At 42.1% G+C, this 12,529-nt stretch overlaps 1 pseudogene; it reads left to right on the plus strand.

Moving 5' to 3' along the window:
• The first annotated feature begins 275 nt into the window (after nt 1-275).
• Nucleotides 276-1,685, plus strand: LOC119543823 (annotated as a pseudogene).
• Nucleotides 1,686-12,529: the final 10,844 nt, after the last annotated feature.

The raw sequence follows: 12,529 nt of genomic DNA on the forward strand, positions 1-12,529 counted from the left end.
ATTTTTAATCTGGTGGAGAAGACTGACATAACTCCTAGTCATCCATTGCTGTATAACATACCACCCCAAAATTCAGCAGCATAAAACAGTAGGCATTTATCATCATGCTCATTGGTCTGCAGGACAGCTGGCGCAGCTCAGCCCCATATGTCTCTCTCTCTTATGGGATCAGAAAATGACCCAGGGCATGTTGTGCTCAAGGTAATGGCAGAGGTGCACTTCAAGACTTTGCTGATGCCACATCTTCTAACATCCCATTGTCCAAAGCACGTAGCATGGCCAAGCCCAACATTAATAGGGTGGGAAGTATACCCTGCCTACAGTGGGAGGGGAAGGAAAGTAAAAATTCATTGAACAATAATCCAAGCTATCACAAATAAATGTTTAATTAAGACGTTTCATAGTAGAAGCTGAGCTTGCTGATTGTGGCATGGGGATGCCAGGAGAACTGAGCTGCGTTGCCACATTGGCCAGCCTCAGCTCTGGTCTGAAGTGGGTCTGGACCAGCATGCAGTCCCAATGTGCAACCGATCCGAGGCTGAGACAGAGCAGGAGGCTGCGGAGTTGATTTAGTGCAGGAGGTGGCCTGGCACCAGCCTGTGATGGATACCGAGAAGTCACTATCCATCCTGGACATGTCTCAGACTCCTGGAAGTAATGCAGTGCACACCTGTTAGAACCATAGCCCACCAGGCATTCAACACTTTTCACAGGACACATAGCTGGTGAGGAACCCCTTGGTGTCTGCTGATGCACCCAGGCAGAATGTGGGTGAAGTAGGGCAACAGTTCAGTATGTCCCTGCCTAAGCATGGTGTGAGCTACTGCCCCAAGTGACTCTTAGGCCTTCCCAGATGATTTATTGTCAGGGAATGCCCACCCAGTCAAGGATGCTGATTTTCAAGGGACCCCAGATGATACCCTCAGTAGAGCCTAGTGTTCCAGGGGTGGCCCTGACCTTCAGTGGGAATCTAAGGATGCCTCCCAATAGGCCACCACTGTCACTCTCAGTGGAATCCTAGTGATGTCCCACATGACAGCCCCAACAATGTCTTATTCTGGACCCTTGTCAATACCTTCTAACAGAGCTTCATTAACTCCTAAAATGTTATTGGCCCTAACCATGCCTTCCACTGAGGCCCAAGCAATGCTCCCCTCTTTGGCTCATCCATTACCCCTTGAAGATTCCCATGACCTTGAGATATCCCCACCTGGGTTTCCCATCATTGCTGGCTTTAGAATTCCAAAATACTCCCAGCCAGACTCCTAGAAAGACCCCTTCCTACCTGAGCAGCCCATACCTGCTCCACAAAGAGCAGAGCAGAACTCCAGGGCCCAGGAAAGGGCACCCAGAGGGAGATCCCCAGTTTCAAGACCCTACTGCTGCCAGTATGGGAACTGTGGAAAAGCTTATACCAAGTGTTCCCACCTTGTGAGTCACGAGTGCAAACACACAGGGAAGAGGCCCTATGAATGCAAGTGGGAAGGCTATAGCTGGACGAGCTTGGATGACATTTGCGACTACACACAAGATATTGACCCCATAGATGTGATCAGTGCAGCCGACAAGTCACGAGATCTGACCATCTCAGGCAACACCAGAACACTCACCTGCAGGGGTCTGGATCCCAAGACCCACAGGCCAACAATGGACAAATGGATGATCCTCCTGCCCCTGGTCTTTAGGTCAATCCCCCTCTTCCCCTCATTTTGGTTTCTCTACCCAGATCCTGCCTGCCTCTGACCAGCTAGTGTCTTTGGTGGGTGTGGGCTTGGATGAAGACAGAGAAAGACTATGGGGCAGTGTTATGCCCAAGTGAAGCTCCAGACCCAGTCAGGACCCCTCAAAACCCCTCTCTGTCTTGGGTGCCCTCACGTCTCTGGGGCCACCAACTTCTGTCAAGTTTAGCCAAATGGGAAGATGAAGCACAGTAGAGAGGGGGAGCTTTCTAAAGTTTTTTGTCTTAGGTCACCTCCCAGCTTGAAACCCTATGGTAACTGCCCTTTGCCTGCTAGATAAGATCCAAGTTCTTTCTGTTGGTCTTCCACAGTTTCTAGAGCCAGACTATGTTCAAATCCTGAATTTATCCACTTTCTAGCCATATGTTTTGTTTTGTTTTTAAACATTTTATTTTGAAATAATTTCAAATGTACAGGACAGTTAAAAAAATAATACAAACCTCATACAGAGAACTCCAACATAACCCTGCCACCACCCAGATACCCAGATCCTCTAATTTAACATTTTGCCACATTTGCTGTACTATTCTATCATCTATCTCTAATTTATCATTATTTATCTATATTTGGAACATTTGAGAGTAGATTGAGAATAGCATATATCATGCTTCTTGAACACTTAATTCTTCCATGTACATTTCCTAAGGACAAGGATATTCACTTCTCTAACCATTTTAAGTACAGTTACCAAGTTCAAGAAATTTTTAACATTGGTATAAAGCTTACAGTCTATATTCCAATTTTTAATATGTCCCAATAATGTTCTTTTGAGCTATTTCTCCTTCAGTATTAGAGCCTGTCCAGGATATTATGTATTGCATTCAATTGTCATTGTCTTTTTAGTTGCCCTTTCTTCAATTGTGGAAACACATGTACAATATAAACTTTCCCATCTAAACCACTTCCACGCGTGCCATTCACTGGGATTAATCACATTCACAATGTTGTGCTACCCTCATATGCACTACGAGAGCTTTCCCATCACTCCAAACAGAAACCCTACACCCATTATGCATTAACTCCCCTGTGATCACTCCTTGCCCCTTGTAACCTATACCCTAATCTTTGTCTCTGAGTTTATATATTCTCCAATATTTTCTCTGTGGTTACCATGGACTTAAAGTTAACATCCTAAATCTATAACAATCGTCTTTGGCTTGATACCAATTTAACCTCAATAGTATACACAGACTGTTCTTACACACCTCCAAAGCCCCACCTTTATGTACTTGTTGTCACAAATTATATATTTATATGAGTTAAAAAAAAAAAAAAAGTTTTATAGTACAAGGGCAGGAAGGACAAATGAGCTTGGCCAGGATCTTACAAGAGGACTAGATCCAGTCTGGGAGTCAGGAAGACTTCTCTGAAGATAGAATAAATGAGCCAAGAGCTGCAGGATGAATAAAAAAATAACTAAGGAAATAGGAAAGGTGAGGAACTATCCGGGCAGGGAAACAGTCAGTAACATAAAGAGTTCAGGGAACGGGAAGGGGTCTTCCAAGAGTGTTGTTTACAGAGCAAGGAAGAAGTCTGAAGAACGTAAAGCTGGGGAAGTGGGTAAGGTGAGATTTTACAGGGCCTTGAAGACCATGTTCAAGATTTTACTTTTACCCTGAGACCACTGGGAGGCTATTAGAGTGTTTTAAGTAAGTGAGAGGCATGCTGCAATTTGGTTTTGAAAATTACTCTGGTTGTAATGAAGAGAAGAGCTAGGAGGGGACTTGAAGAAATAAAAGTCATCAGCACTTAGATGGTAATCAGCTTCATTAACATAACCCACCACCTGCTTCGTACACAAAGTTTTAATGGGACACAGTCACACACATTCATTTACATATTGTCTGTGGCTGTTTTCATTCTACAATGCAGGGTAGAGTGGTTGTGAAAGAAACCATATGACCCACAAAGCCGGAGATATTTGCTATCTGGCCTTTTACAGAGAAGTCTGCAACACTGCATAGATGAGATAGCCCTAAGAGGGTCTAGGGCAGCCTGGTAGAGAAGGGAGTGGCAGAGAAGAGAATGAGTCATCAGAATAAACAGAATCCTGATCTACTTGATAGGAGTTTTCTGTCCACATTTACGGATTTAGAAACACAGATTCAGAGAGCATGGTGGTTTACAATTTTTAGCCACAAATTCCACCCTCTCCTTCCTATATTATGTCCCTTTGCAATGTGATGTGGCCACTTCTCCTATCAAAAGGTGGAGTCTCTTTCTCCACTGCCTTGGCTCTGGGTGCTTCTGGAGACTGGCCTTGATCCACAGGATGTGGCAGAAGTGACACTGTAAAAGTTCTAAGTCTGAGCTTCATGAGGCCTTGAAGTTTTCTACTTGTACTCTGTTTTGTCCTGAGACTAACATGTGAGGTTGCCCTGGCTAGCCTCCTTGGAGTTGAGGGTCTACATAAAGAGATAAACCCAGACAATAATTAGTATCAACCAGACTTGTGAGCAAGACCATCTAGGACTTGCCAACCCCTGGCAAGGAGCCAATGACAGATGCCACATGAGTGAACCCAGACAATACCAACAGAAGAGCTACCCAAGTGAGCTCAGCCCAAACTGCTGACCCACAAAACCATGGACTAATAAATAATTGTTTGCAGCCACTAGGTTTGGAATAGTTTGTTATGTAGCAAGAGGTAACTGAAACAGACTTTACTGAAGTCATATGACTATTCTGCTACTAAGTAGCAAACTAGGATTCAGACCTGGTCTTGGGACTCCAAGAACATAATGTCATCTATATCCATGTTTAAACATGGCAAATAGCAAATTTATGATATTCTGTTAGTCTGTCTTCCTGATGGTAGATGGATTTTACGCAGGCGGTAGACTGCTTTTAGAGTTGGAAATAGTTTGTTATTTTCAAAAGGGTCTGGGAGTGCCCTCTTCTATAAAACACACATTCCACAAGCTCACCAAGTGTCTGAAAATTCAAATATATGTAGTTTCTATCCATTTGTTTTCTTTCTTTCTTTTTGGCCCCCATCATATTCTAAAAAAACTTGTACTCAGCCGTTTGCCTTCATAGACACATAGCTCTGGTTTAGGGTGTTGTCTGAGTTGGATTGTAAATGATATTCCTGGGGAGAGAATTATCACCCATTAACTCTGCAGCATGCAAGTTTGTGTATGAGTGGTTTCCTACGAAATGAAACACAGAATAATTAAGTCAAATAAAATGAAGACAGCCAGGGACGATCATTGGACGTGGCTTAAGAAAAAGAGAGACAATGAGAGAGCAAGAGAAAGATGCACTGCATAATGGCAGCCAGAGAGTAATCTGGAGTCACTGGGCAATCGAAGGTTAAGAATTTTAAGAGTAGGGAGAAGGGGAGAGAGGAAACATGGAAGGGCTGAAATCTTCCTTCACAACAGAGTCAAAAAGGCAGCTATTTAATCCTGAGCAAGAAAAAAAGACAGGGAAGAATGAGGAAGGGCTCAACCATCTTACTAGAATCCAGGGCCATGCAAAGAGTCAATTTTGGTACAACTTCCTCCATCTCTCCCTCCCTCCTGCTTTTATTGCACTTCCGCCTACAAACATCATCTTCTGTCCCTGAAACTCTCCTTCCCTTTTTTTTTTCCTGTTGCTACCAAAATCCTCTCAGGAAAGCAGCTCTTGGTTATTTGCATAATAAAGAGTTTAAATGAGCATGTCTATTTTCTCCAGAGAAATTACATTCGAGGTCTTCTAATTACAGGAAAAAAATGCCGTGTTGAAAGAATTTCTCGGAGTAGTAAGCATGTGGGAGAAGCTCTTTCTGGCACTAGAGAAGGTTACGTGCTATGTCCATAGCAGGTTTGGCTTGGATACAGACTCACTGTATTTAGGAATAAAGGTGTCAGTAAAAAAAAGAAAACAGTAAATGAGAGTGGTATGGAAGACTGGTAGTTTGCTAATATTATCCTGCCTCTGTATTCAGCTGAGGATAGGTTTGGAGAAAACTCACTCTGCAAAGGCAGACTTAATAAAGTAACAAATGAGACAGATGGTTAGGAACAGACTGGAGCTACTGAGATAAAGACTACTAGGTCTACAGATACAGGTATAAACTGAACACAGAGGGAAAGAGATGGAGCTAACAGTGATAAACGAAATGGCAGATGGACGCATGATCGTGAAGGATGGAGAGCATGATTCAGATTGAGACGGAGTTACACACCAGAATTGCTAAAATCAAAGACTAAACAGAATGTTGGGAAGGATACGGAGCAAATGTAATACATACATACTGATAGGAGTGCCAAATGGCACAACCACTCTGAAGAGCTGTTTGGCAGTTTCTCTAAAGTTAAACATTCACCTATCCTATGATTCACCAACTCCCCATCTAAGTATTTACCCAGGAGAAATGAAAACTATGTTCTCAGAAAGATTTGTATAAGAATGTTTATAGCAGCCCTATTCATAGAAGCTAAAAATTGGAAACAACCCAAATGTCCCTCAACAGGAGAATGTATAAACAATTTGTGGTATATTCAAACCACAAAATAATCTTCAACAATAAAAAGAATGAACTAGTAATATAGGCAACAACATCGATAGATCTCAAAAATATTATGTTAAGCCAAGGGTTAGCAAACTATGGCCCACAAGCCAAATCTTGCCTGCCATCTGTTTTTGTAAATAAAGTTTTCATTTACATACAATCCATCAACAGCAGAGCTGATTATTTGCAACACAGACACCAAATAGACCACAAAGCTGAAAATATTTATTATCTGATTCTTTACAGAAAAAGTAGACCAATCCCCATGTTAAGCAAAAGACAACAAGCACCAGAGAAGATACTAAGTAATTCCATTTATATGAAATACAAGAAAAAACAAACTAATCAACAGTGACTCACAAGAAAGGGAGAAATGACTGGAAAGAGGCATAAGGAAACTTTCTGCAGTGATGAGAAATATTGTATATCTTGTTTTTGGTGGTAGATATACTTATCAAATTTCATCAAACTAAGCACCCAAGATATGGGTATTGTATAAGCAAAGAGGTATTTCTTTGGGGGGAAAAAAAAATAAAATAAACTACTTAGTCAATCTTAAGGAAAAAGAATTAACAAATAATAATTTGTTCAAATCTAATAAATTAAATTTGAAAATCAGAAAAAAGAACATGTAAAGAATCACATAAATATTTTCAGCTTTGTGGTCTATTTGGTGTCTGTGTTGCGAATAATCAACTCTGCTGTTGATGGACTGTATGTAAATGAAACATAGATGGTGAGAAGAATATCTGTCAGGATATTAGGGAATCTAAGAGTCTTGGTTTCCAAACCCACAGCTTCCATCCATTTGATGAATGAGCTTTGTTGCGGGACTGACCTTCTCCGGGCTTCGTTTATGTTTATCTTCAAGCTGCTGATATTGGGCTAGACAGTCATGGCGATCCTTCCCGGCTCCATCATTCAGTGTTTTATGGTTCACAACACCAAAAATCAGACACTCCTCTCCTTCTTGCACTGGTCCCAACCTCATCTCCCCACCCCTTACCCCAAGTCTTTGCCTCAATTATACAGCTATTCGTGGCAGCTCTCCACTTCTCGTTGCCAGCCTTATTAACAGCCTTTGAAGACAGGTAGGGAAAAATCTAGGAAGGGGTCTTAAACAGGACTGTCCAGGAAAAAGAAGGTTCTGATCAACTGGCATTGATGATAAAGACAAACTCTCTTTACCTCCTTCTTTCCTTGACACAAAACCACAAATAGGACATATGTTCTAAAATTTGCTTAGTCACTCTTCACAATTCTGATGTGTAAAAAGGCAAGCATGAGTGGGTTTTTGGAGCAGTTTGGGGCAAATGTTTAAAGAGGAACTGTGCTGACAAATTATCATTGTTTCAGCCCCTCTGAAACCCACTCCCACCGAAGCAAACAAACAGAAAAACAAAACAAACAAACAAACAAAGAAACCCACAATGCCCCAGGTTCACACTTGGGGGACTTTGGATCAATGTATAAAACACTGCCTGGTTAATTGATTTTGTAAATCCATTGAAATTATGTTTCATCTTGTTTTTTTAAGGTGTAGGCTGTAATACAAACCCCTGAGATCTATTTCACAGATTTCAGAATCTAATTGTTATAACTGGACCTATTTTTACCCCAAAAGATAGGTCATTTTCAACAAAATGTAGAGTCAAGAAGCCCACACCATAGTTCCCCACAATGTAGTGGCAGAAACCTACCGTCATTCACTCTCTTCCTTCACTCAGCTAATAAACCTGCCTAAATTGTCAACATTAGCCACACCTTGGGTTATACATTGCCTTTGCCATTAAGGAATTCACGTGCAGCATGGTGACCCACTGCGAAAGTACCCTGTGCTAGGTTTTCACTGCTAGACACACCATGGAAAAGAATCCAACCTCCAATCTTCCCATCACTAATTCTTCATCAGGCTGGTAGCCAGATCTTTGTTTACAAGATGTAACTTGTACCCCATAGGGAAGGTGTGCCGGTTGGATATATTGTCTCCCAAAAAAGCCTTGGTCTTTTAATCCAATCTTGTGGGACATTTGGATTAGGTTGTTTCCATGGAGATGTGACTCACCCAACTACAGGTGAAACATTTTGATTAGATATTTCCATGGAGGTTTGGCCCCGCCCATTCAGGGTGAGTCTTAATTAGATCACTGGAGTCCTTTAAGAGACCCTTGGGAGCCAACCCAGATGCTGGCTGACACTTAGAGATGCTTGGAGATGCAGACAGGACATTTGGAGATGCTAAGCTAAGAAGAGAAAGCCATTTTGAAACACAGCCCGGGAGCAAAGGACCAGAAGACACCAGCCACATGCCCTCCCAGCTGACAGAGGTGTTCTGGATGCCATCAGCCATTCTTCAGTGAAGGTATCCTCTTGTTGATGCCTTAATTTGGACACTTTTATGGCCGTACAACTGTAAATTTGTAGCCAATAAACCCTTTATAAAAGCCAAGACATTTCTGGTATTTTGTGTAACAGCAGTATTAGCAAACCAGAACAGAACATAAAGGCATTTTTGTATTTCTGGGTTTAAAAAATAAACAAATGAAACAAAACAAGTTGTCTGGGAAGATTAGACCAGAGTTTGCAAACTCTTAGATCTGCAGGCGCCAGACACAGGTAATGTAACAAGTAATGTGAGCCTGGTAAAAGATGTAAATAACAACCGACCCTTGGCCTCAGTAAAGAAGATACAATAGAGACTAGTGGGGAGTATAGAGACTTGTAGAGCCAATGCCCACTGTGCCAGTTTGAATGTATTATGTCCCCCAAATGCTATTATTTTTTATTTAATCCAGTGTGGGCAGACCTATCAGTATTAATTAGATTGTAATTCTTTGAGTGTTTCCATGGAGATGCACCCCACCCAACTGTGGGTGATGACTCTGACTGGATAATTTCCATGGAGGTGTTGGCCTGCCCATTGGGTGGGTCTGAATTAAATTACTGGCCCACTGTATAAGATGAGACAGAGGGAGCGAGATTGCTACAGCCAAGAGGGACACTCTGAAGAAAGCACAGGAGCTGCAGATGAGAGAGAGTTGGAAGACGGCTGTTGAAAGCAGACTCTTGCTCCAGAGAAGCTAAGAGAGGACAAATACCCCAAGTGCAACTAAGAGTGACATTTTTGAGGAACTAAAGCCTGGAGAGGAACGTCCTGGGAGAAAGCCATTTTGAAACCAGAACTTTGGAGCAGACGCCAGCCACGTGCCTTCCCAGCTAACAGAGGTTTTCCAGACACCATTGGCCATCCTCTGGTGAAGGTACCCGACTGCTGATGACTTACCTTGGACACTTTATGGCCTTAAGACTGTAACTGTGTAACCAAATAAACCCCCTTTTATAAAAGCCAATCCATCTCTGGTGTTTTGCATTCTGGCAGCATTAGCAAACTAGAACACCCACCATCACTCAGGGCAAGCTGAGAGTTGCATGGAGGAATAAAGATCTCACTTACCAGATTTTTGGAATTTTCAATAGAACCTGGACATTTTAAAATAAAATCCTCATTTTTAAATGAGAGCAATTAATTCAGATTTAAACTCTGTTCAGGAAAACACCATGCACACCAAGGAAAAACAATCACAACTAAGAGGCTGTGAAGCCAAATATGTCCCACAGGAGCCAGTTTTCCTGTTCTAGATACACAGAAGAAATTAAGTGACTCTCCCAGAGAAAGAAGGTGGAGATGTAAGTGGCCAAGTGCCCTGAGCATGGGTGGGTCCCCTGACTCAGGGAAGGAGAGGTGAAAGATATAATTTAGTGAAGTAGTGAGACCAGAGCCTGTTCAGAGCAGTGTACCAGAGGGTCCCAGGCTCTTGGATGGAGATAGGTGTATCAGCAACTGAAAAAGCAGCACTAACTGCTGTGTCTTAAGAGACTTAGCAAAGGTTTCTGCGGCTGAGCGTGGCCACAAAAAATGGATTTATTGGCACAGCCACCTGCCTTTGAATAGAGCTATGAGTCTGGTCAAGGAGCCACCAACGCAGATGACCAAGGCCATTCCTCATTTTCCTGGACCATGTAAGTCCCAAGTTTCTCACACAATCCAAGAAGCAGAGAGGAAGTTCCCTTTGCTCCCCTGGCCCCAAATAATAATTCTTGACCTCTCTCAAAGCTCCCAGGAGTGGAGAACCAAGCTAGATTTAATTTGATAGAGAAAAGTAAAGTAATGTGATATTTCTTATACCCAAATAATTATTGATCAATTCATACCATTACACAAATGGTTAAAATACAACAGGTTAAAGGAGTGATTACATCTGCCCGGGTGGTTCAAGGAAGGCTTCTCATCCCAGAAGGAAGAATGTAGGAAGTGTTTATGTCCCAAACTCATCCTCTGAAGGGTTCCAAATGGGAAGGGACCCTCAGAGGAATAGAGCAGGGCTATGAAGCTTATGACCCCAGCATTTTTCTTGTCAAATTTATTGGGTGCTGTATTAGTTTCCTTTTGCTACTATGGCAAGCTTTCAGAAACTCAGTTGTTTAACACAACACAGAATTTATTGTCTTGCAGTACTGGAGGTCAGAAGTATTAAAATGGGTCTCACTGAGCTAAAATCAAGGTGTTGGCAAAGCTGTATTCTTTTCTGAAGGCTCTAAGGGAGAATTTATTTTTTTTCTTGACTTTTCTAGCTTCTAGAGACTCCAGCATTCCTTGGCTCATGGACCCTTTCCTTCTTCAAAGACAGCAAGTACATCACTCCCACCTCTGCTTCCATCTTCACATCTCCTTCTCTGACTCTCCTGCCTCTTTCTTCCACTTATCAGGATCCTTGTGATTACATTGGGACTACATGGATAATCTTCCTAGTTTAGAGTCAGCTGATTAGCAAGCTTAATTCTCCTTCAATTTTAATTTCTCCTTGCCAGGTGACATGACATATTCACAATTTCCAGGAATTAGGAGGTGGACATCTTGGGGAGCAGTGAGGCCAGGTATGGGCATTTGTGCTGGTTTGGATGTCTTATGTCCCCCCAAACGCCATTATCTTTGATGCAGTCTTATATGGGCAGGAAACATATTGGTGTTGATCAGGTTTGAGACTTTTGATTGGATGTTTCCGTGGAGATGGGACACTCAGTTGAGGGCGAGATCTTTCACTGGATAATTTCCATGGAGGTGTGGCCCTGCCCATTCAGCATGGGCCTTGATTAGTTTCCTGGAGCACTATATAAGCTTAGACAGAAGGAGCGAGCTTGCTACAGCCAAGAGGGACACTTTGAAGAATGCACAGAAGCTGAGAGAGGAGCTGCAGACGAGAGACAGTTTGAAGACAGCCGTTGAAAGTAGACTCTTGTTCCAGAGAAGCTGAGAGAGGACAAACACCCCAAGAGCAACTAAGTTTTGAGGAACTGCAGCCTAGAGAGGAATGTCCTGGGAGAAAGCCATTTTGAAACCAGAACTTGGAGCAGATGCCGGCCACGTGCCTTCCCAGCTAACAGAGGTTTTCCGGACACCATTGGCCATCCTCCAGTTAAGATACCCAATTACTGATGTGTTACCTTGGATACTTTATGGCCTTAAGACTGTAACTGTGTAACCAAATAAACCCCCTTTTATAAAAGCTAATCCATCGCTGGTGTTTTGCATTCCAGCAACATTAGCAAACTGGAACAGCATTATTCTGCCATCCACAGAAACTCTGTCTGCAAAGCCTAATAGGCCTCTTCTAACCACCACCTTACTTGAAAATCTAATCAGAATTTGGATCTAGCTTCTCTCTTTTGGGTCCTACCCACCCAGTACCATTTCCTCCTTTTGTTTTTTCAGTAACCTGTGTGCTAAGGCTCTGTATAGAAGATGCAACTGACCCTTGGAACACAAAATAAAACAAACAGCAGTAGGTACTGCCCTGAATTATTTACATCACCTATTAGCATCTCAACTACAGCTTTGAGTTATATGATTTCATCATGTTTTTATAAACCATTGATAATCACCCATTGTTGCTTAAAATAGAGATAACTATGAAATGGAAATACAGATAAAAATCATACAAACTAACTACTGCAATATAAATTCCATAGTCTGGATAAAATCTGTCAAGACATGAAATCTATAGAAGAAAAATAATAAAATTGGTTTTCATTGATGAAAAAGCTAATAAAGCCATTGTCCTAACTCAATCCCCCATTTTATAGATACAGACTCTGAGTTCCAGTGAGATAAAGGTCCAGTTACTCAGCAGCAAAGCCAGGAGATGAATCCAAGTTATGACACCCATGACACCAGCTGCATCTATTTAGTTCCTGAAGTAATTTTTCATTCTAGCCTAAAAAGAGCATGAAC

The sequence above is a fragment of the Choloepus didactylus genome, chromosome 9, assembly GCF_015220235.1.
Source record: "Choloepus didactylus isolate mChoDid1 chromosome 9, mChoDid1.pri, whole genome shotgun sequence".
NCBI lineage: Eukaryota > Metazoa > Chordata > Mammalia > Pilosa > Megalonychidae > Choloepus > Choloepus didactylus.